This window comes from Lonchura striata, chromosome 1, assembly GCF_046129695.1.
Source record: "Lonchura striata isolate bLonStr1 chromosome 1, bLonStr1.mat, whole genome shotgun sequence".
In the NCBI taxonomy this organism is placed as follows: domain Eukaryota; kingdom Metazoa; phylum Chordata; class Aves; order Passeriformes; family Estrildidae; genus Lonchura; species Lonchura striata.
This window is the reverse complement of record NC_134603.1, coordinates 64,901,827-64,924,893: the sequence shown is the minus strand read 5'-3', so window position 1 is coordinate 64,924,893 and position 23,067 is coordinate 64,901,827. Positions and strand designations below refer to the sequence as shown.

Genomic DNA, 23,067 nt, shown 5'->3' with positions numbered 1-23,067 from the left:
TTATTTTTAACCTGCAACACATTTCATTTTTGGTATCTGATATGCCCTGACCACCGTCATTGGGCCTGAGGTGGACGTTTGGGTTTTGCATGATTTAGGGTAGGTGGTCCAAATATTTCTCTATCTTCCTTTTCTACAAAGTGGATGGGAGATGAGTATTGATTGCTAATCACCATAATCTTGCACACTTGAGCCAGGCTTTAGTAGTCAGAATGCTAAAATCCTATGGAAAGCATTTAAACCTATGTCCTCTCCCTGAGGTGATTGTACCTAAAGCTGATACGCATAGGGGATGATGAAATGACCATTGTTTTATGCATTTATATGTTAGCACTTCCTCTGTCTGTTTATGCTTTGTTTTTCATGCTTACTATGGCTTTTATTGATGTGTTTGATAACATGGCATCAGCTGCAAGGCAGAAATGTTTATTTTGTTGGGGTTTTTTAAAAACTTTTCAATGTAGATTAAAAAACTTCAGCAGCCCCTGAATGGATAGGCTTAAGCTGAAAATTTACATGTGACTAACAAACATTATAATGCAGATGAGCCAGACAGAGAAAAGGAAATTCATAATAAGGGACTGTTCTGGCAGTATTAATCTGCCTCATGTAGATTGTGTGATGAATCATCCCATGTCGCCACAGGGACTGCTGCTGCTGCTGCTGCTGCTGAGCTCTGCCAGCAAGTGGGACAAAAAAACGTGTGCATGAAGAGTGGAGGGGAGGGTACCCACAAGGGAAAAGGAAAGGAACAAAAAAAGAACAGCTATTTAAAACTGGACATGTCAAGCCTGGCCAGTAGTTCATGTTATATATAATTCAGCCAATTCAATGGGTAAATCATTTCATATGCTCCATGAAATGCAATTTGCTTCCATGGCCAAGCATGACAAAGGTTTCAGAGAATTGTAGTTGGCAAAGAGCTCTTCTTGGGTAGTTAATTCAAGGCCTGTGAGATTGCTGAGGCATCTTGTCAGAACATTAAATAATCACACAATGTCATGAGGGAATATCTAATTAAGGGTCCAATTTCTCAAGGGTCTGAGTACCTGTTACAATGTGCCGAGAACCTTTAATTCCCACTGACAAGAGCGGCAGCTTAGGGTGTTCCCAGCAGGTATTTAATAGGATTGTGCCCTTACTTCATTTGGATGGGATAAGTCCAGGCCAGTCAGGTGAAGCAACAGTAATGAAAAAAGACAAGATAATGACACATAGGTTTACATTCCAGCAGGAATATTATTACTTGCAGATGACAAAACATACTCAGGTGTGAAGTCCCTGTGAAATACAGGAAAATATATAAGGATGCATTTTTAGGGGTTAAATTTGTGCCTTTGAGAAAGATCTGCCGGTATTCATCTCATGCAAAAAAAGATCTGTAAAAGGCAACATGAACCCTATATCACCCTAGACCATTATTCTGTGTGAAAAAGTGACAGAATTCCTATTCATGGTTTGGTTTCCAAGAACTTTAGTGATTTAAACAACCCCATGAGGGCTGTCTGCCTTACAAAGGCAAGTAGATTTTCAATCAGTGTTTGGGAAGAAGAAAGCTTGAGTAGGAGAAATGTGGATGCTGAATTTTCCTAAGCAGCATTCTTGGTGTGACTCAAAAGGTAGAACAAAATTTGAGGTAGACAGATGAAGCCTTACCAGCAAGACTTTTCCCTCCTTCCTGTATACCTACAGTTATATAAAGGAGAAGAATGTTAGATGCAGCAGAAGAGAATAAACATTGAATTTTGGCTTATTCTCAGCGATGAAGGTAGAAATAGTATTCTGTTCTTTGTTCTGAAGTGTTACAAAAAGGATTAAATGAGTAGGGAGCATAGCATTATGTTAAGCACTTTTGGAAGAGTGAAAAGTTAAAATTAATCTTTGTGTTGTCAGTCTCTTAAGTGAGGAATGATGCATTAGACAACCTGATTTTATTTGATTTGTTGGGAAACCAGAGCTGCAGTGCTCTTTCTTCAACAGAATTACAGGCTTCTTTTAAAGAGAGAGGCAAAGTGAACACATCACTCTGGAGTAGATCAGCATAAGCATTTTCTGTATCATGAGTAATGTTTACTGGAAGAAATCAAATTACTGTTACACAGACCATCTGTTTTCTTTGCATGCAATCATGTAAGTGTTTTAGGACAAGCCATCCTTTTTAATCAGTTGTAAATCTCTTATGGCAAGACACTGTTTTCTGTAATAAAATCTATTTTTATGATCAATGTAAGGGTTTTAAATACTGGTTTCTCCTGCATAAATATAGTGTACATATTGTTCATAACATAAAAAAGTAGGGGTGTACAGCACTGGTTATTATCTGTCAAGAACATAATTTAAGGGCTTTTTGCACAGCCATTTTTGGATATTTGTTGGATCTGCAACTCATTGGTGTTCAACTATTATAGCAAATAACATAATGAGTAATACTGTCCATTTATAGCCCAAGAAGTTGATTCCTATCTACATTTAGTAAATGGAGTATAATAGAGTCTCTATTTTGTAGCATGACTGCTGTGATAAAAGTTATTACTGTGGAAGATGATTGTCCATTGCCTAAATTCGTACCCTTGGAAATACTGAAGAAAACAAAGCATGGCTTATTAAAAATGAGCCTGTGGAATGACATAAATTACATTAAGGAGACTTGAATTTATTGTTCAAGAAGGAGTCAACAATAGAGTGTGATATTTACTTCATGTTGAAGGGTAGCTCATTCACAGATGTAATTGTCCCATTCATTTTAGTGGGTGCTGAATTGAGTCTACTATTTTATTTTTTTATCACTGTCAGCTGTCAACTTCCCTGATTCATGTATTGTCTTTGAGTGCTCTTGAATTCAGAGCAAGCTGAAGGTCTGCCACTTTAGCAAAGTCTCCTCTGATTTCAAAAGCAGTTGTGTGATTGCTTTGCCAGAATTTGCACTGTATTGCATAAAATGACCCTGAAATAAAAGAAAGAAACAAGAACTGTAAGTAACACAATTGGAAATTCCCTGAGCAGGTTGGCTGTCCTTCTCAATGAGGTTGGCAAGCCTGAATTTCATTTGTTCAGACACTTTCAAATCAATGCTATTCTGTCTGAATAATTAAGCTGCTTACTCAGGCTTGAAAAGTATATGGTGCTAAATTCTTGCACTTTTTTGGGTAAACATGAAAAGGCAAAGAGGGAAAACAGATGGACCATTCACCTGGAAAAATAATAGTGCCTACAGTCTGGTGCCATCCCATGGTACAGTGGAAGCTTTCTGCTCAGGGAAATATCAGATTAAATGAAGGGCCCCTACAAGTCCTATTGTGAAGGCTGGACTCAGAACGTCCATGTCCTATGTATTGCAACTTACTTGCAGTGAAAGGAAAAAAGCAGAACAAGGTGAATGGCTTACAAAATCATACAGGTGACAGACACTGAAAGATAAAATAAAACCATAATTAGTAACAGTCTAATAATTTTACTTGTTTTCAGTTTTTGTTGTTCAAATTCAGTATTCTTTCTTTTAGAAAATTATTAAATATGACATAAATTTTTACTTTTTATTCCCTCTGGTGTTTCTTCTTATGTTCACCCTTCTTTTATTCACAGGGAAGAAAACTGTAGGCAAATTGCATTATGTCATTGAATCACAGCAATTTGTTTGTTAGAATAGACTTCCGGAGGGCTCTGGAGGGTATCAACAATGTCCTAGTCTAAGCAAGAAAAGGTTAGATAACATCACTAGCAGCCTTGTTCTGCTGAATTTGGAGCATCTACAAGGATGGAGATTTTCCAGCCTCTCCTAACAACCTATTTCTCAGACTTCCTTATGTTCCCCTACAAGCTCATCTGGTAGTTTCTCATGTTCCTCACCAGTTTCAAATCCAGCTGAGGCCTGATTTCCCCAGTTTCATCCAAGCAGTCCAGAACAAGGAAGTTCTGCACTGCTCCCAAGTAGACCTCCCAACCTCTTTATCCTGTGCTATCCATCTGCTGTGCCCGCATGACTTTCCATATGGCAACCTGTGAGGTCCCAGTGCACTGGGGGAGCTCTTTTCAGAAAGCAGCTTCCTTTTCTGGGCCCCTTTTACTGTCTTGGGTCTCAGGAGACACATTGCCGTAGGAGCTATCAAAAAAGTTGATGCAAATATTTGGTTTCTATTTTTCATGTCATTCTTCCTACTCCCATCTTCATACTCTCAAAGCTTTTTCAGCAAGATATATAGGGTAAGGTGGAAGATATCAAAACAATCTATTTCCACAAGGGATTTTTTTAGCATGATTTTTCATTTGCATATAAGTAAAATTACTACAGTATTTTGATTTTTTTAAAATCTTGTTGGTTTTTTAGGGTTTTTTGCCCAGAATTTATGAGCAAAATGAGTTCTTTAGTAGCTTCAGTAGAATAGACACTGTATTTTCCAGCTTTATGGTCTGTTTTTATCCCAGAAAGATTTTTTTGGTGTATTTAAAATTGTCAAGAAACTGGCCTAGTTCTAAGAACAGTAAATGCTAACACTACTATTATCACATTTTCATTATCAAGAAAGAATTCAGCAAAATTACTTAATTTGCTTAGTGTTAAAGACAGTGGTAAACTATGAATTACTGTTGTCATAGCTACAATGTATTTTGATATAGTAGATTTGTTCATTGAAATCATAATAAAATAATTTGCTCTACAGCAAGCGTGATGCATATCTTAAATTACAATGAATTACTTATTGTAATGAATATCTTCATTACAAGATATTCAGATATAAATACAGAAGTTCTGACTCCTTTTTATGTGCAGTAAGTAGAGACTACTGCTGTTTATTTTAGGACTTTCCTGTGTCTGCAGTGCTGATTACACTGAAGTGGGAATCAATGACAATGTGCCATATAGGAGACTTTATTTATAGTATCTTTATAACTGATCTAAAGTGAGACGATAGATTCTGATACCCATGACCTTTAATAGAAAACTCCCTGAAGAGGTGTTTCCAATTTTACCTCCAAAGCAACCCCTAGTGAAAGTCCTTTGTATTTTATACTTCATGAGGCAATTAAATAATGACCTATTCTTGGTTCCTTTCTCCCTCAGTTACTTCTGTATCTTGGCTATTCAGTTGACAAAACAGAAAAATTATTCAGGAGAGCTCTACAAAGCTAGACATTTAGCCATTTCAGCTTTTTATAATGATATTTTTAAGTGCAGCATGATTGGGGTTTGCATGTTTGCTTTCCTCTCCTTGACCTATTCTGGTCCAGTGGTTATAGAGGATATAATCTGTGCCTGTGTTCCAAAGTCTCCTTTTCCACCTCTTTACTAGATGTATTTTTGAAGAAAATAGAGCAGGAAAGTGACATAGATGGCTTTGGTGTCCCTCAGCTCACTTGGTGGTACAGGGAGGAAAAGAGGGAAACAGAAATGCTTGGTCACAGTTTTGAAATATATTTATGTCTGAGCAGTTCATCCTTGAAGTGGGAAAGTCTATAGGTATTCAAAAAAATAGCCATAAAACCAGTAAATAATTTTCACTCTGGACATTCTGGAGTGAAAAACAGTAGGAAAAATAGCTTAGAGAAGGAACAGGGAAGACAATATGTGTAGAATGGCGAGATTGAATTAATATTTCAGAACAGATCATTGTAGTATCTGAACAGTGAGATAGAAAGTAAAAGTGGATGCGTCAAACTAAATGCATCTATTTGAAACATGATCTGTTAAACAGTAGAATTAGTTAAACCATTGAAAGTTTTTCTTGCACATTTATTTCTCTACAAAGGGCAGCGTAAAAGATTCTGGCCCTTACTAAACAGTAATTCCTCCAGGCTGCTTATTTTTAAATCAACTCTTGGGGTTTTTATTCCTCAATATTGGTTACTATGGAAGGCAGGAGGTAAGAATAACCTGAATTAGAGTATGATTGGAAATTATTGTTCTGGTACCTTCATATGGCACATTTGGTCTCTTTATCCTCTCTGTCACAGGTCTTACACCCAGAGCAAGAAAAGTAAATTCACTTGGCTTACATATCTCTAAGGAACCTGATGCATGAGTGGACTAGAGAAGAGAAAGAGAGAAAAACTCCCAAGACCTACAGATCATCTGGCTGGCAGGGTGAGTAAATGTCCTGTCATCACAGTCATGTGTTGTCAGGTACACAATGAGTGAGCCTGCTTTAAGCATTGCCTAAGAAATTATTTATCCAATAATTGTTGAGAAAAAGAAGATCAAAATGTGTCATGTTTCCAGGACTCTGACACTGGTGCCTCACATGCATTCAGAAGCACTAAGCCAAATATCTCCTATATTTTCAGTTTAAGCACTGAACATGGATTTAATAGGCAGGCAATTCTATATAGGAAGGAGAGGGTTAATGTATGCTGTGCTGTTAAAGCCATTTTCAAATGTGGCAGGTGAAACAAAAATATCCATTACTGAATCAGTCCAAATGCCTCATGATTCATAAAGAGATTCAGAAAAGGAAAGAAAGGAGGAAAACTCATCTGCACAGTGCTGACTGTACTTAGATTGCTATTGATATGGGTCTGTGTTCCCTGCTTTTCACATAAGCAACTTTTTATTGTTTACAAAACACAATTACAAAAAAAATTACCTAGCTGAGAAGCAGACATGCAGTAGACTTATGTAATAGTCAAAATCTGATTAAATTATCCCCTTTTCTTTCTGGCTTTGCCTGTTCCAAAAAGTGGTAGAAGCAGAAACTGTAGCAGGTTCTGGACCATTTCCTCCAGTTCACAGCAGTGAGTCAGGGGTTCTGTCAAGTATCAACAACCAATGTAAGGGAATCAAGAGCCACATGTCCAGAGGATGACTTATTTTTCAAAAGGATGATGCAAATAGAAATAGACAAACACAGAAGAAAATATGACTCGAAGATTACCTCCGAGTTCTCTGTCTGGTGGTTTGTGTCTCTACCAAAGACATAATAAAAATGTTTCCCTCCTCCATTGGAGTAGCTGATGCTTCTCCACTGTATTTGGTCCTGCACATTTCTGCACCCTAAACACTGGCCAGGCCCTGTGTGCTACGGTACCCTCTGCTGGGGTGAAAAGCACGAGTACAGCAAACTTATTTTCCCTGCGACCCAGGCCCAGTCTAAATTTATTTTTAGAAAGGAAAAAAGCAGCTGAATTACAGTTTTGCTGTGTGAAGATCTACCCTGGCTAGGAACATAAAACAACTTACTAAAGCCGAAAACATGATACAATAAAATAAAAGGCACTCCAGGGTTTTTCCTTCAGCTCCAGCTTCAACTGCTGTCTTATAGGAGAAGCAAAATCTAGCAGTACAACTGTGCCTTTACAATTCATATTAGGAGATGTGTTCAGTACACTGGGCTGTTTTTCTTAGCATATAAGCATTTCTTAGCATATAAGCAATATTCTGACTTTGGCAAAAATCTGCACTTTCTGACTCCACATTCTTTGAGAGCATCTGTCTAAATGCAAAGGTTGTCTGGACTTTGCCTTATGTTCCAGTTAGAAGAAGGAGAATTTTGCTATTTTTGCTTTTTGTTGTACTTTGGGTTACTTTGTTTTCAGTAAGTACTTCTCTGAGTGTGTGGCAAGACAACTTTGGTGCACAGAATTTTTACAAAAATCAGGCAATTCCCGTGGCCATTCTGAACCAAACAGCAACAACCAGCCCTGCTCTCTGTTTCTGGACTCTGAAATCCATAGAAAAAGATGTTCAGATCCTGATGAGACACTTTTCTGCTCTAGCAGCTGCTTCTTGCCTTCTTGTGGAAAAGGCAGTGGAGCAGATGATGCAGCCCGGGGGCACAGGTTTGTCCATACTTCTCAAATAACAGCATCTTCTACAATGTTATTACACTCTCTTGCTTTGATAGAGTATCTTACTTTTTAAGCCATCACTTCTTTGCCCTTTAGTTTTCTACTTTATTTTGTATAGTATCAGTGCAATAGAGATGGGCTTGATGTGTTTTGACACAGTGATGTCACTAAATGAGGGCTGGTGTGACTGAGAGCAATAAATGTGTTCAGTAAGTTGTCAGCATAGCTGAAGATTAAAGTTGACATCTTTTTTTAGTCTTTAAACCATTTCTATTTGTATTGCTTTTGCAGTTCACACATAAAATCAGTCTCAAATCCAAATCTTCATGTTGAAGCTTCATGAACATTACTTCAAGAAAATAAGACGTTGGCAAATGATTAAATGTGTAATTAGAGGTTTCACATTTAATCTTGTCCCTGTAGCGATTTATGGTTTATTATTTTGTCTAAGTAATGTACTTCTTTTCTAGTGTTTTTTCTTTCCTTCATTGTTGTTAGTGTCTGTATTATTACAGTAAGGGAACTTGTCAAAGGACAATACTGTTGTTCTCAGCTGCAAGGTACAGAGGAGAAATAAATCAAAGCATAGAAGATGCAATACACTTCCCACTGCAGTTGGTGGGAGAATTGTGACATGTTTACATTGTTGGGCCAGCAATGCTTTAGTGGTGAGAACAAAGGGCAGGATGCAGCCTCTGTGCTTCTCTGCTGTCATATTTAGGGCTGAAACAGGTGTCTTCAGTAGTCAGTCCCAGGAAGGCCCAATAAAGACATGGAGCTGGGACACACAATATCCCTCTGTAGTGCATGCCAGAATTGGGTGGAAACCTGCAAACGCAGCAGAAACAGCCTTGAAATAGCCCTTAGCAAAGGGTGACCAGAGTCAGTGCCTCCAGGCTGTGGAGTCCAGGCCCTTCTCCAGAGGTAGGTCCTCATAGCAGGATTTTTAAAAGGACTCATCAGGATTTGTGCTCACCACAGCTGCCCAACAGATACGTGGAGCCTTGTTGCTTGTGTGAAACCAATGGCTCTTCCCTCCCTTTCCAAGTTGCCCAGCCACTGGGCTGTGCTATCCTCTCCCTCCTTTCCTCCAGCTGCATGAAATTTGCAACTTCACTCTGGCAGGGCTGTAGTATGTCTAGGGAAACAGTCCACACTGCCCCAAGGTGGGGAGAGCCTGGACATGGGATTCCTCACACTCAAGTGAGTGTTCCAAGTTATGCTTGTGTAGTACAGGATACTACTTATTCCAGCTACACCATAGAAAATAAGCCAGATCTGAGATTTTGGAACTTAGGTGATGTTTCAGGCTCACAAGGGCTCTTGAACTTGGAATGTCTTGTTGCTAAGGTGGACTTGTTTGTGGGACTTCAAAGATAGAGTGAAAATTTTGAATTTTTTGGTGGCAGTTTTCATGTGTAGACATGTAAATTTTTATGTGTTCTTAACTTTCTCTTGATCAATTACCCACTAAAAAAAATAAGATTTATTCTCTTATCAACATATGGTACTAAGAGTCTCATCTTACAGTAACTTCATGCCAGTGTTGTTTTCAGAATATTGCAAGATGAAATAGCTTAGATTTTATTTCTGGTTGGGAGTTTGAGTTCACATTCATGTTAACTTCACCTAGTACTGTTAATGTGAGCAGAAAAAATACATTGTCATTTTCAATGTTTTAAACTATGACTTACAGACGCACTTCACAGCAATGTTTAACACAGTTTAATTATGCTCTGTTGAAGGTATTGTATTTTACATTCTCCTTACCATTTTGTAATGTTATTCTGTTTCTTCATATTCTTTGTCTCATTGAAAACACTGGGGCCATTTCTTTTAATACTCTGCAATGACTACAGCAGAAACTTCCAAGAGATCTTTACAAGATTGTAGCTGAATATAAAGTCTAAGAATTGTCTTTCTTGAGAAATGGTTATGTAAAAAAAACTTCTGCTTTGTCTTTTGTTTTTAGTATGTCTCTTTGTCTTTTGAGCAAATTTTTCAGTGCTGTAATATTTTTCATCTATTATTGCTTCTTTTTCATTGCTGGTTTTTTGTTTGGTTGGTTTGGTTTGGTTTGGGTTTTGCTTGTTTGTTTTGTTTTGCTTTGTTTTTAAGGTAGGTAATCTGTGAGAAAATGCTGTTCTAGGCAGTTATAAGAAGCCATAACTCCAGTACTACCTTTCTTAATATTTTTTGAGGCTGATATTGATGTATTTTGAGCAAATGTGTTTTAGGAAAGGAGTTGTTCACATTAAACTTTTGATTTTTTTTTTCCCTGAGTTATAATAGCTAGTTTAAGATCTGACAATCCACATGAGAAGTTTCTGTTGCTCTACTCTATCACCAGATCTTTTAATTGGTTGTCTGGCACTTTTCCCTGCTATTTCAGTCCCCATTTGAATCAGACAGAGGTTACTCAAAATTTCATAACAGCTTTCTTTATATCTGATTAACTTAATTAGTGATTGGTTATTATCTCATCTTCAGAATAATCATTAAATATGTACAATAAATCTAGGCCTAAGAAGTACTGTGTTGTACCATCTTATGCTGATGATACAAAACTGGGGGGCATGGCAGCTACACATGAGGGCTGAGCTGCCATTCAGCAGGATCTTTAAAGGCTGAAGAGTGGGGCAGAGGAAACCCAATGAGGTCCAGCAAGGGCCAGTGCAGGGTTCTGCACCTGGGGAGGAAAAACCCCACGTCCCAGCACAGGCTGGAGTGTGACCCACTGGAGAGCAGCTCTGCAGAGAAGGACCTGGGACCTTGCTGGATGACAAGTTGGCCATGAGCTAGCACAGCCCTTGTGGCCAGGAGGGCCAGTGGGATCCAGGGGTGCTTTGGGAAGAGTGTGGCCAGCAGGTCAAGAGAGGTGATCCTGTCCCTCTACTTGGCCCTCGTGAGGCACATCTGGAGTGCTGCGTCCAGTTCTGGGCTCCTCAGCACAAGACAAGGAGGTAATCGGAGCCTCCAGCAGAGGTCAAAGAGATGATTTGGGGTCCAGAGTATCTCTCTCATGAGGAAAGACTGAGGGAGCCGGGGATGTTTAATCTAGAAAAGAAAGGACAGAGAGAGGATGTCATCAGTGCGTATAAATATCTTAAAGGTGGGTGTCAAGAGAATGATGCCAGCCTCTTCACAGTGGTTCCCAGAGACAGCATGAGGAGCAATATCTGCAAATAAAATCACAAGATCCACCTCAACATGAGGAAGAACTTTACATTGAGGGTGCCAGAGCATCTTCTGCCCAGGGAACAGACTGCTCATGTATGTTGTGAAGTCTCCCTCTCTGGAGACATTCCAAACCCACCTGAATTCATTCCTGTGTAACCTGATTTAGGCAGGGGGGTTGGACTGGATGATCTCCAAAAGTCCCTTCCAACTTTAACAATTCTGTGATTCTGTGATTCATATTTTGCTGGTATTTAAAGTCTCTTGATGTAATTCAATTTATAGGTACAAAAATAACTGTGGTATCAGCTACCCCTTATGATGCTTGAGATTTATAGTCTTGCACTGTGAAGCAGAGGTAGAGGTCACCCCACAGCAAGGTGAATGGTCCTGGTGGCTTCAGTGGGTTTTTAGCTTTGCATGAGTCACAGTTTAAAGATTTCAGGATTTGCCTTCCTTATGACAAGCTTCTTGAAAAGCACTGCTATGGGTTACCATCCCTAATATTTAGCTCTGTGCTTAGGATTGAATAATTTATATTTTGGAACCCTCATATACATGCATATTTTGACAACACTATTTGTTTGGGTTTTTTAATTTTTCAGACAAAGTCCAGCTTTTCACAGTAGATTGAACAGCTTTTGCTTTTCTGAGCCATAGAAATCTAGTGTGTAAATTCATTTGAGCTTGAGGATTACTACCCTTTTAGTGTTTATGATCAAAAGTGTTAGCAAGACCCTTGGGACAAACTCCTTACTGGAATGAAATAGCATCGGCTATTTGAAGTCAATTGGTTGAGCCATTCCAACACTTAGTAGAAAGGCAATTGGCCTCTGGTCCTTATGCCAGTGGAATGTACTGGAGTTTTTACATACAGTACTAGCATATAAAAGAGTACAAAATTTGGAGGTAGAGTTTATCTCCTGCTGTCTGCCTGACTTGGTATTAGAATTGCAGAATGTTGGAAAATATATTTGAGGTCATTTAATCCAGCACTGCCAAGTCTACCACTAAACCATGTCCCTCAGTGCCACATCTACATGTCTTTTAAATACCTCCAGGGATGGTAACTCGAAAACTTCCCTGGTCAACTTACACCAGTGTTTTCAGTGAAAAAATGTTCATAGTATACAATGTAAACCTCCCCTGCTATATAATATAAGTGCTTGGATGGTCCATAGCAGATTCTCACCAGGGTATCTGCCCTGTTGGCCTTCCCTCTAAACACTCACAAACATTCAACCCATCATAAAGCTCTAGACAGTCAAAACACTTCCTGTCATACATGACTACCCCAACTACGTCTCCTTCTTTGACTATCCCTTCTTAGGAGTTTATAGCCAAATTGTTTGGACTCCCTAGATGCTACAGTGCCATAGAGCCATTTAATATGCCATATTTAAACTTCAGAGCTAGAACAGATATTTTCATTGACTAGGAAATACTGTGTAACTTTTGAGGCCTGTAATGTAGGTGCAAAAAATTGCAGCTGAGATCCCTGGAAATACAAGTTCAAAACAAACTTTGTAGCTCAGATTGAAGTCCTATTTAGTTGAAATGGTCCTTTTTTATTCTCATTGTACATATTTTTGCATTTTTAGCATGGAAGTGCTATGTTATATTACAGGCGTTCCTTCAGAAAACTTGGGCAAAACCTGCTTTCTCTAGGTCACAAGGAAGAATAGCCACAAGGGAAATGGAGCTTGTTTTCTAAAATGCATATATTCTGTTGTGCGTTGCTGAGTAGAAGGGGGCAAGCAGTTAGGAAGAGCTGATTCACTGAGATGTTTATGTAGAAGAGAGTTAGCATTGTGAAGTGAATTAATGTGAAAATTTTTATTGCTTACTTGTTTCCAGGCTGGATTTCTCCATCACACAAAAGCCTCAGGGCCAAAATCAGACAGGTTTTTTTTGAGAGGGGATCACTTTTTTGATCACTGAGTTATTTAGGAACTTTGATAGGTATCACATAGAGCTTCTGGATGAAGCAGAGCATGTGCAATTTGACTGGATAGACAGAGACACGCAGGGAGCTGGGTTCCTGCCCTACATCTCTGACATGGCGTCAGGCAGACCTGGTCCCAGGGTGAACTATTCACAGCTGGCTTCTGTCATTTCTAGCACAAGACAACAATGCATAAAACTTGAAGCTGTTCCTCTAGATTGCTCCTGTTCTACTCTTCTGTACACAGATGATGTAATTTATATGCTTATAATTTTATAATAAATATATAGCATATACTTGCTACAAAGGAATAAAATGCCATTCCCACGAGCTGCTGTAGTCAGATTGTCCTGGAATTCATAGCAAGGACCAAATTTTTTGTAGTATCATAACACACCAAGGCCGAGGACTTTTAGCAGAATGGGATGCATTCAGAGAGCAAAATAAGTGATATTAACTTCAACAGTTGTGTGAAGTACCTTAAGTCACATGTCCAGATTCTCAATAAAAACATTATTTAAAGTATGGTAAACACTTCACAAATGTTATAGAGTAAATCTGGACTTAGGGAGGAAGCCCAAGTGTACTGGAATTTACCAAAAGGTAGCAGACCTTTTGATGTAAGAGAAAGGCAACATTTCCCTTTCTAACCACCTAATCCATACAAGAGAAGACTAAATTTATTTCCCACAATCCAGTAAGAGCCACTTCTTGCTTACCTCCTACTGCACCTACTTTGATGAAATAATTGCACTCACTCTTGCTAAAATATTATCATGGAATAATTAATATTTGCATTTAAAGCAGTGTGTGCGTGAGCTTTGTGTTAATACTGTGTTAAGGTGGAAAATGTGATTTCATTCACTGGTTTTGTCAGCCCAATGCTGTGCATAGAACTGAAGTTTATTAAGTTGCTCTTCCAATTGTGAGAAACAAAAATGCTTCTGCTTTGCAAGACATATAGTAAATTTGGAATACCATTATTTAGTATCTTTTGAAGATTGACAGCAAGGTAGCAATTTCTCTACAATATTTTAAAGTTTTAATACATATAATAATGTTTTTTGATGTGTGTGAACTGAGACTCAAAAGGATGGCAGCTTTTTTAATAAGGCTCATTCTTTTTTCCTGTTAGAGACTTTTTTTGGAGAGGAAGGTGGGAAGTAGGTAGGGTAAATAGAGGTCCCTATGGAATTTTTAAGCTGAATGAAAGAAAAACAATTCTGGTGAACTTCATAGGAGAATGACTGGTTTTCTCACTTGTGTGATTGCCTCTGGCTGTTGTATTTAAGAGGCAGTAAAACTTACCTACAAGCAAAAATAATCATTTGGAGCAATAAAGATTGGAGGTTGATGAAAATGAAAAGCAACTTAAGTAAATAAGGAAAGCCAGTGGAAAAGGCCAGAGTGACTGAAGTAATATTCAAGTGAAAATAATAAATTTGGAGGATGAGAAGAAAAAAATCGATATTGTGGACTGATAATACTTTTGTTCCCACAATCTGGCATTTATTCACTCTTTTGTCTTTATGCACATAAGTCTCCTACAAGTCTGTGTCTTAGTGCATCTAACTCCACTTAATACATTAAATTTTTCTCCATGCTTACAAAAACATTTTGAGAAAAATACTCTAAATTGAAACCCAAAGTAACTTAAATAGTTTTTTATTAAAATGGACAGCTCCTTAAATAAGCAAATGAAATATGAAATCTCTATCTTCAGTGTTCCCTAGCCTTTTGGCTTTCTTTTTCCTCAAGCAACCTGGGACTAACCTGGGAGATTTTACTGACTTTAAATGCATTAAATATATTGATCTTTAGAAAGCTTTGGCGCCAGGCTGTCTGTAGCCTGTGTCATACTGTCAGAAAGGAAATGCTCCTGATTATGTCTACAGAAAAAAACAAAATGGAAAACATTTTACTAGGTTCAGGTTACTGTGAGAGCTGGTGAGGCCAGGGGAATTGGCTAATAGCAGCTGTATTGCAATTAGTGGGGAAGAACTTGGCTAAGAGCAGCAATGATCCCTTTTAGCATCTCAGAAAACATTAAATGTGTAATTTTTGAAAAATCACTTGTTCAAACATAACCTATGTATTCACTATATACCTACTCACCAGGCTCAGCAGCATTTTACAAATTTACTTTACAAATCCTGTTTATAACATCATATTCTTTCTTCATAATGAGGTTTGCTTGGTGTCAGTACAGTCTTCCTTGAGTTCTGGACAAGTTACAAGCTGTGAGTAAATCACATAAAGCCAGTCCTATTTATCTTTTCCATTTTGGTAAGTTGCTTAGGTTCAGTGATTTGCCTCCATGAGCCTCTTAGTGCTCAGTCAGGTGAGAGGTTATTTATCCAACCGCACACTCCCCCTGCAATTGCAACTCACACAAATGGTCCATCAACATCTTCTCATTGTCTCAAGGCTTCAGCTTATTGTAGCTTCAGGCTATGATACAGATTGAATCATTGTTGCTTTATGACACAGAGTTTAGTTAAAAGTAATGTGACTTCCTTTGGTCAGTGAAATCAATCTGGGTTCACCCAAAATAGTTAAAGTGCATGACTGCTGTCCTGAGCCACTTCCTACTCCATTGAATAATGACTTTTTCCATCAGTAATTGCCTGAAAAATGTTGTCCTTTAGTCAGACTTAAATGGGAATTCTAAACACCTTTATCTGCACTGTTCAAACACATCCTTGGTGTTGGTATCCACCACCTTAACACCACTATTAAACTCCTGTTCCTACCAGCAGCCACCCACTGGTCCTATCACACTCCTGTCTCCCCTGCCAGACCATAGCTGAGCTATTTTCTGCATTTTGCTATACAGAAGAACATCTTCTGCCCCTGTTACCAGCAACCCTTGCACGTGCATCTCCCTGGGCAGGTTTCATGCAGCCTCAGGCACCTTAAGTCCCTGCTCTCCCCTCCTGAAACATAAAGCAGTGCAAAGCAGTGCAAGGAGTGCCAAGAGGAGTGGCAGTGGCCTGGCACCCCTCTCCTGAGTTAACCGTATTGGATCTGAATATTAGGCATGCTTCTGAATGCTGTCTGCTCTTCAGATATGGGAGTAGGTTTGAGGTTTGTGGGGTTTTAAAAAATGAAAAGTTGCTGTATGAAAATTCATGCTTTTTTTTTTCTAAAACACTTTTGAATTATTGTTCTTATAGTAGTCCAGACCTCACTGCAGAGATTGCAGCTGGTTTATATTTTTATTTTACTTAGGTAACATATACTATTATACAGTATACAGTCTTGCCTAGAAAATTTCCTTAGGGATCCATTTTTCTGAATGGCAGCACCACCTTCACAGGTGCTGCTGCTTTAAAGCTTTCATTAATTCTGGTACTTGATTATCCTCCTACAGAGGAGGCAAATTTCAGCTGTGGTCCAGGTGAAATATCTCTTCTCATTACAGCTAGTTCTTAGCTGGTGCCTACCAGGCAGCACTGGAAGTTTATATGCTGTGGAGCTCTACTGAAGTGAGACAAGCAAGCCCTTCTGGTAAGGTGATACTGCACTACAAATTAAAGTAGTGTGTATTTCCTAGATTATCTCTGATTGCTATTTCTGGAAAATATATATATAACAATGTATAGCTTCCTAAAGGAAGTGTTTTACCAGAGTTGTCTGTGTTGTCCTTCAGCTTTGAAATGAGGTATTGTATAGTACATTAGTAAGGGTAGTGCTGGGATGTATTTAAGTTATTTTCTGTTGTGTGGCTGCATAGCATTCTTTCTATGCTAAATGAAGGAAGAGGGATTGGAAGCTGTATTTTTCTTTTTTTTTTTTTTTTTTTCTATCAGGACACAGGTGATTTAATTGCAGAAAATGACAGGTCTGCTTAGTCTCCCTGGCACTATTGTCTCAGGATAAGGTAAAGGAAGAGGGAGTTGAGATGGGAAAAAAAGAGAGGTTTGGAGTTGTTCAATAATGTTTGAGTCCTGGATACTGTTTCCTCTTTGATCAGCTTGACCTCTGCTCCTTAGTAGAAACTCAAATTAGGAGCATAGGATTGGAAGGGACTTCCGAAGTAATCCTGACTCTCCTCTTGCCAATACAGCTGCTGTAATATATAAATCTCTGAGAAGGTTCTTACAGTAGATCTTCAATTTAAAAGGGCTCTTTGCTCTTCTATAGGCTGGCTAGTGTGTAGTTGAGTTTCTGTGAAAATTGGACACCTAATTTTTTTTACTTAGGCAAGTTCAAAGACAGTTTATTCTTTTTTTTTTACTGTTGGTATTGCCTTTTGTCTTAAGTGGTTTTTCCTCTTTACTGCATGTGGAACTTCCTTAGGTTTAATTTTTGTGAGAGTTGACAAACTAAGGTCTTTGAAAAGTGTCTTTTCAGATAAGTGAGATGGAGAGGTAGGTTTTGTTGCTTGACAATTTCAATTAGGTGTTCTGTCTACTTTCTTCATTTGTTAAGTTGTTCTTGTTTTAGGCTGTATAAAACTATTACAACTCAGCATTTCAAATTACTTTTCCAAGAGTTTCTACAGAATTGATGCTTCCTAATATAAAAATATGTATTGATAAATCTTGGGTTCTCCTATGGAGACAGAGCTTATTAGACTTGTAGACTTGAGCTTGTTAGCTTGTAGACTTCTTGACTAAGGGGATATTTTTTTTTTCTTCCTATGTCCATGTTGGAAGTGGCCACTTTGGGCTGTCTGTATTGTCACTAGAGAAGCTGATAGAGAAACAGACCTATTTTAGTCATCCCATTTCAGATAAAAGGAATTGTACCCTAAATCTCAGAACCATTGAAGCCAAAGGTGGCTTGCATTGATGAGAATTTCTGCATTTTATCAGAATAATCTTACTTATTCTGAATGGCAGATTAGCTCCTGGTTTATAGTGGTAATTCTTATTGATGTCTATGGCTGCATGGGAACCCACTAGAATATAATCTTACTGTTTTAGTTCCTAAGGTATGACAAAGACAAAAGCTAAGACCTGCTTGTACTAAATGGATTTATTTTCTATATATTTCTGAAACAGTAGCTTTGGAGGGCTCATTCTGCTCTTAATCTTGCAAAAGGGGAACTTTGAATTTCCTCCAAAACTTGAAGGTGGGAGTTCAATGTTGGCAAAATAGTAGTCTTTTGGAAATTAATTTGACTTTTTTATGACATCTATTAGGTGTCAGGGCAGTGGGACTTGGCTGCTGTCAAGGAATAGGGATGCAGACAGACGACCCCAGACAGCATAAAGCCTTCTCTTTAATGATTTTAGTAGAAAAGTGTTTTCTGTTATCTCACCTACTAGATAATATTGAAGTAATATTATTGAGGACCTAGAGCAGCTCAAGAATTTTCAAGCTTGGTCAGTGCTCTGTGAACCTTGAAGAAAGTACAAAGGTGTTCAAAATGCTTGAAGCCTGGTTTTCAATCTTGCACTGAAGCCAAGGATAAGCTTGGACTTGTATCGATTTAATGTTCTCCATCAATCTTTTTTCTAAGGAGGCAACAATGTCTGTAAAGTCTTACTGAATGACAGCTACTCAGAATTATTTGTAACAGCCTGTTTAGAAATGCTTCACAGCTGTCTGCAAGCCTTGTAAGCACTACATCAGGGAACATGCTCAAAGCCAGCACAAAGCTATGAAAAGTGGCTTCTCTAACACATGTCCTGGTAATCTGTGGTGATCGTAAGACCTAATGAATCTACTTGTACTTTAAAATTTGTCTAGCCTGCCACTCTTCTGCCCAAAGTGGAATTCCTCACCCAGAGGAATGACTGGTCCTTAATTCAAGAAATATTAATCCTTCAGGACTGGAGGGCAGTTCAGGCTAGGATACACTTTTGACTCTTCTGGGGAAAGGGAAAGCATGCTCCTTTGTTTGCAGAAATGTCTGTTCAGAGCTGCTCAGATACAGAGAGGGGAGATGGGTAAGAGGAGCAAATGCAGCTGAGACAGCCCAGAGCCTATGGGCCAAAGTGGGACAGACAATTCTGTTCTGTGATAGGTGTATTCAAAATGCATGGAAATGCTGTTATTGCAATGAAATGTAAAGGGAAATAAATTCCATAGTGTTGAAAGCCCTTAGGATTAGCTATTTTGTCTTGTTCATACCATCCTGTGTAAGTGGAGGTCCCCACTGATAGGTCTGCCAAGGTACAAATGAAGTGTTGTCTTGCCACATTGTAGGTTTTGAAATATTGAGTTGTTTATTTTTGAGACAGTGACACTTTCTGAAATAATGTTAACTTTCATCTAATTTACATCTGCTGATATGATGGCTGACCACCATCTTGATGGTTTATGAATGGGCAAACCAATTTTATGATTGAGTCACCCTAACTCACAAGTCACTCTGCTGTTTGATTTGGCATGCATGGGCTTTGCTGCACAATTATTTTTGTGGGGTCAGAGCTGATGGATGCCAACCAGAGTCTGTGTTCCCACTTAGAGGCAGCTGCCAGAGCTTTCTCATGTAATTACAGAATTTCTCTACTTTTTCCTTGTTGTTCCCATAATTGTAGAACTGAGGAGTTATTTTTATGGTAGTGTGATTCATATAATACTATGTTTCTGCTCAATTTGTAGACCCTGTGTAGGATCTTGTTAATTACCATCACCACCCCTGTAGTCTAATGTTGTTGTACCAAATTCATCTGAGTCCTTCACTATCATTTAAATCACATTTCACTATCACTTTATACCACACTTTTCATAGTCATTCTATTGGCATCCTACTTGAAGATTTTAATCTGACTAAAAATGATGAGAGCTCATTTTGTCTTATTTGGTTGTACCTGCATGAAAGCTTTATGGGTTTATGAAGAGTGAATGTTCAGCAACAGCCAGAGAGAACTGTCTAATTAATTTTAATTATAATTTAGATTTTTGGGGTTTGGGAGTGCTATTGTATCTTTTACCTTGGGAATAATATCTGTTGTAATCATGAGTATTGTAAGGATTGGAGTCTCCCAGGATCATAATGCTTGTGTTATCCATCTCTTCTCCAGTGTTACTTGTATTGCAGTCCAAGCATCACTATCTACCCTTCAGAAGACTACCTTTGAGGTCTATCTTTGACAAGACAAGCCTTTACCTTGAAGCCCTTTTCCAGACTTAGAACACTGTTAGGAACATACTGGCTTTGTTTTGCTGGATTTTAACCAACTCAGGGAAGGGAAGTTGTGTTTATTAATGAACTTGTTCAGTGTGTTTTAAAACTAGCTCTGGTCTGAGCTCTAGACTCTGAGCTAGAATCATCCTACTCATTGTGAGTCCAACTTGCAACTGCTGGTTTGTGAGATGCTGTCTTGAACAGAAAAGGTGAAATACTTTCCTTGCTTTATGTAGCTCAAGCCCTATCAAGTTATTTTGTCATATCCTTTCTCCTATGGTATGAAAAAAGGGGTTTTCTTCTTACCCCATGGATAAATATAACAGTTTGGGCTTCTTGCTGTATTGGAATCTCCACAAATCCTACTCATCCATATAAAATCACCTGAAGGGAAAAATAAAATCCACATAGGAGATATCTGAGAAAGGGAATTGGGTACTATCAAAGCTGAAATGCATACTTCAGGATGTACTTATGTAGGTTCTGCAGTACTGCTTCATTTCAAACTTTTGAGATGTAAAAAATTTAAAATATTTTCTGCAGGTTATGAATGTGTAAATTCAGAATCATGTGTCTGTATACATAAATATGAAAATACAGGCTAAATGTGTAAACTGATACATCTGTAACTTGAAGATCTCCTAAGACATCCCAAGTCTGACCATGTGAGAGTCTTTCTTTGGTCCTTCAGCAGCTTTCCCACAAACAATGTGCTCTGTTTCTTTCTTGTGGACTCATTTTCTTATTTTTGAATATCTGTAAAGGTGCTGATTCTCAGGCAAGAACATTGTGAAAGCTAATGCAGTTATGAAATAGGAAGGAAGCCAATCCACAGAGTCATTTTTTTATAAAATATAAGTAATAATTTCTTACTGAAAGAGATGAGGGCAAGGAACTAAAATAGCTACTTCAGGTGTAAAATATTTTGACTACTGAAGCTTTTAAGTTATGAGTTTAAGGAGATGTAATAGAAAACCTCTTTGCAATAAGGTCTCCAGACATTTTACAGAGGAACAGTGTGGATGATTCTAGCTGACTTCTATGTAACTGCTAGATATTTTGAAATACATCATTTTGTGCTCTAAGAAAAACAAACCTTTGGACAGTTCAAAATTAGTTCATGTCAAATAGGCTATTTTCTGTCCTGAGTCCCATTGATGAAAGATAAAAGATGTCAGTCAAAGTATTATAACATTACTGAAGCATGTCAGCTTTTATAAAACAGTATGTTTGGCAGAATATTTATTGTGAAATTTCTACCCAGAACCTTGTGGTTATAAGATGAACTGTCTAATATGGGAACTGTTGCTAACAGTATAGGATGATTAGACTACATGCTACTCAATTATTTTGATTGATTTACAAATGTAAATAAGTGTTAATCCCTGTTATATATATATATATATATATATATATATATATATAAAGATTTATTCTTTGACGTGTTAGTTTGGATATCAAAGGTAACTTTTAAACAGATTTAGTATTCATAAACTGTGCATTAGCTGAGAACAGTATGAGACCCTTGCTGAAAAGGTTCATTAAGTATTAATAAGAAAAATACATTCTAAAAGTAAGTCTAATATCAAAGTAAAAGATAAGGTTTGGATTATTTGTAGCACATTAAACTTCCATGTGTACTCTTAAATTTTTGAGGGATCACCACATGAGAGACTACTTACTAAATTGTGGTATAACTATTGTTTTACACTTCCTTCCTATATATTGTCAAGGGTTTTTTATCTCCTCAAGATGAATTGGAGTATGGGACCTACCTATGAAAACTTCCAAACAAGAATAGTGCTTACTCACTAAAATATATATCTGCTACTTGCTTGTTATAATCAAGGCATCACAAGTTTGAAAATGTTAAATGCAGATTTTATCAGAGTAAAATTAAAAGACTTTTGACAGAATCTTGTTGTGGTCTAATCCCAGCTGTCAACTAAGCCCCACCCAGCCACTCACTAACCCTCGGTGGGATGGGGGAGAGAATTTACAAGACAAAAAAAAAGACCTCATTTCAAACTTCTAAAGGCTGATGGAGCATAGTATATATGTGTGGATTTTTGAGCCATATAAGCCCTTAACATTTGTAATTGTAAAATTTTGCTTTTAGTACAGGGAAAATGTTTTGTACAGGTAAAATATCTTCTGGAATTTCACAGCCTGCATATGTCATTGCCTAGATATGTCAAAGCCATACCTGAAAAAAGAAAAGCTGTAATATTTTTCTGTTCCTTTGGAAGTCCTGTGACCAACACTTAAGAGCTGGAGTTTTTATTTTTTTGTCAGTTCACTAGAAAAGATGATATTTTGAGAATGTATGTACCAGGCAGAGGGAAGTTAGCACCTAGCTCTTATTACATTAAATACAGCATTCCACTGTTAATTAAAAAGACTTTTCTAACAATTCCAAGTATTGGTGACCCTAGAGACTGAGAGGTTTTGTTCATAAATGTTGCTGTATGAAAAATCCCTCTATGTTGTGCAGTCTGGTCCCATACCAGTTTTTAATTTCAAAACTTTACTTTTAGAAATGCTTCAATGACAGTCTCTGCTGAACAGAAATAGATTCACATTGCTTTTCTAGGAGAAAGACAAATGTTATTACCTCTGCTTTGCTGCAGAGCCTAGAGCCACCTTTTGCTCTTAGAACTGGAAATGTGGATCTCTTTCAGTTACCAAGGATGCCTATGTTTCATGTTTGCACAGGATCAAATATTGTGGGGTCTCGGCCTGTGATTAGGATGTCTAAATGCCGTGGTATATAAACAAAAATGGTTATGAGTGGAAATTTCCAAATAGGCTGTAGCTTAGCCTCATTCCTAGTGGCTTGGTGTATTGCAAGTGCTCATCTTTGTGATTCTGAATTTCAAACATGTGATTCTTATACTGCTTAGGTCATAACAGTGAGTGACTGGCTCAGTGCCAATCAACAGACCTAAGCCAGAGAGAGCTTGTATGAGAGTAGGCTTCCAGCTTGTTTAGACCAAACACGCAGTCTAGGGCCTTTCTCAAAGTAGCCACTGCCTGTTTCCTTCCACTGCAGGAATGAGAGGCCTCAACAAGTAAGATTTTT

At 38.0% G+C, this 23,067-nt stretch overlaps 1 protein-coding gene across 8 annotated transcripts in view; it reads left to right on the top strand.

The window, feature by feature from the left end:
* Positions 1 to 23,067, top strand: part of LOC110469722 (poly(rC)-binding protein 3) — a 497,662-nt gene that overhangs the window by 97,084 nt on the left and 377,511 nt on the right. For 7 of the 8 annotated variants that reach the window (XM_077784941.1, XM_077784945.1, XM_077784942.1 and 4 more), the window contains exon 2: positions 5,950 to 6,079. The gene's annotated coding sequence lies outside the window, so the exon portion shown is untranslated. Of the gene's footprint in view, positions 1 to 5,949; positions 6,080 to 16,325; positions 16,412 to 23,067 lie in introns of all 8 variants that reach the window. The other variant, XM_077784924.1, reaches the window with a different exon arrangement.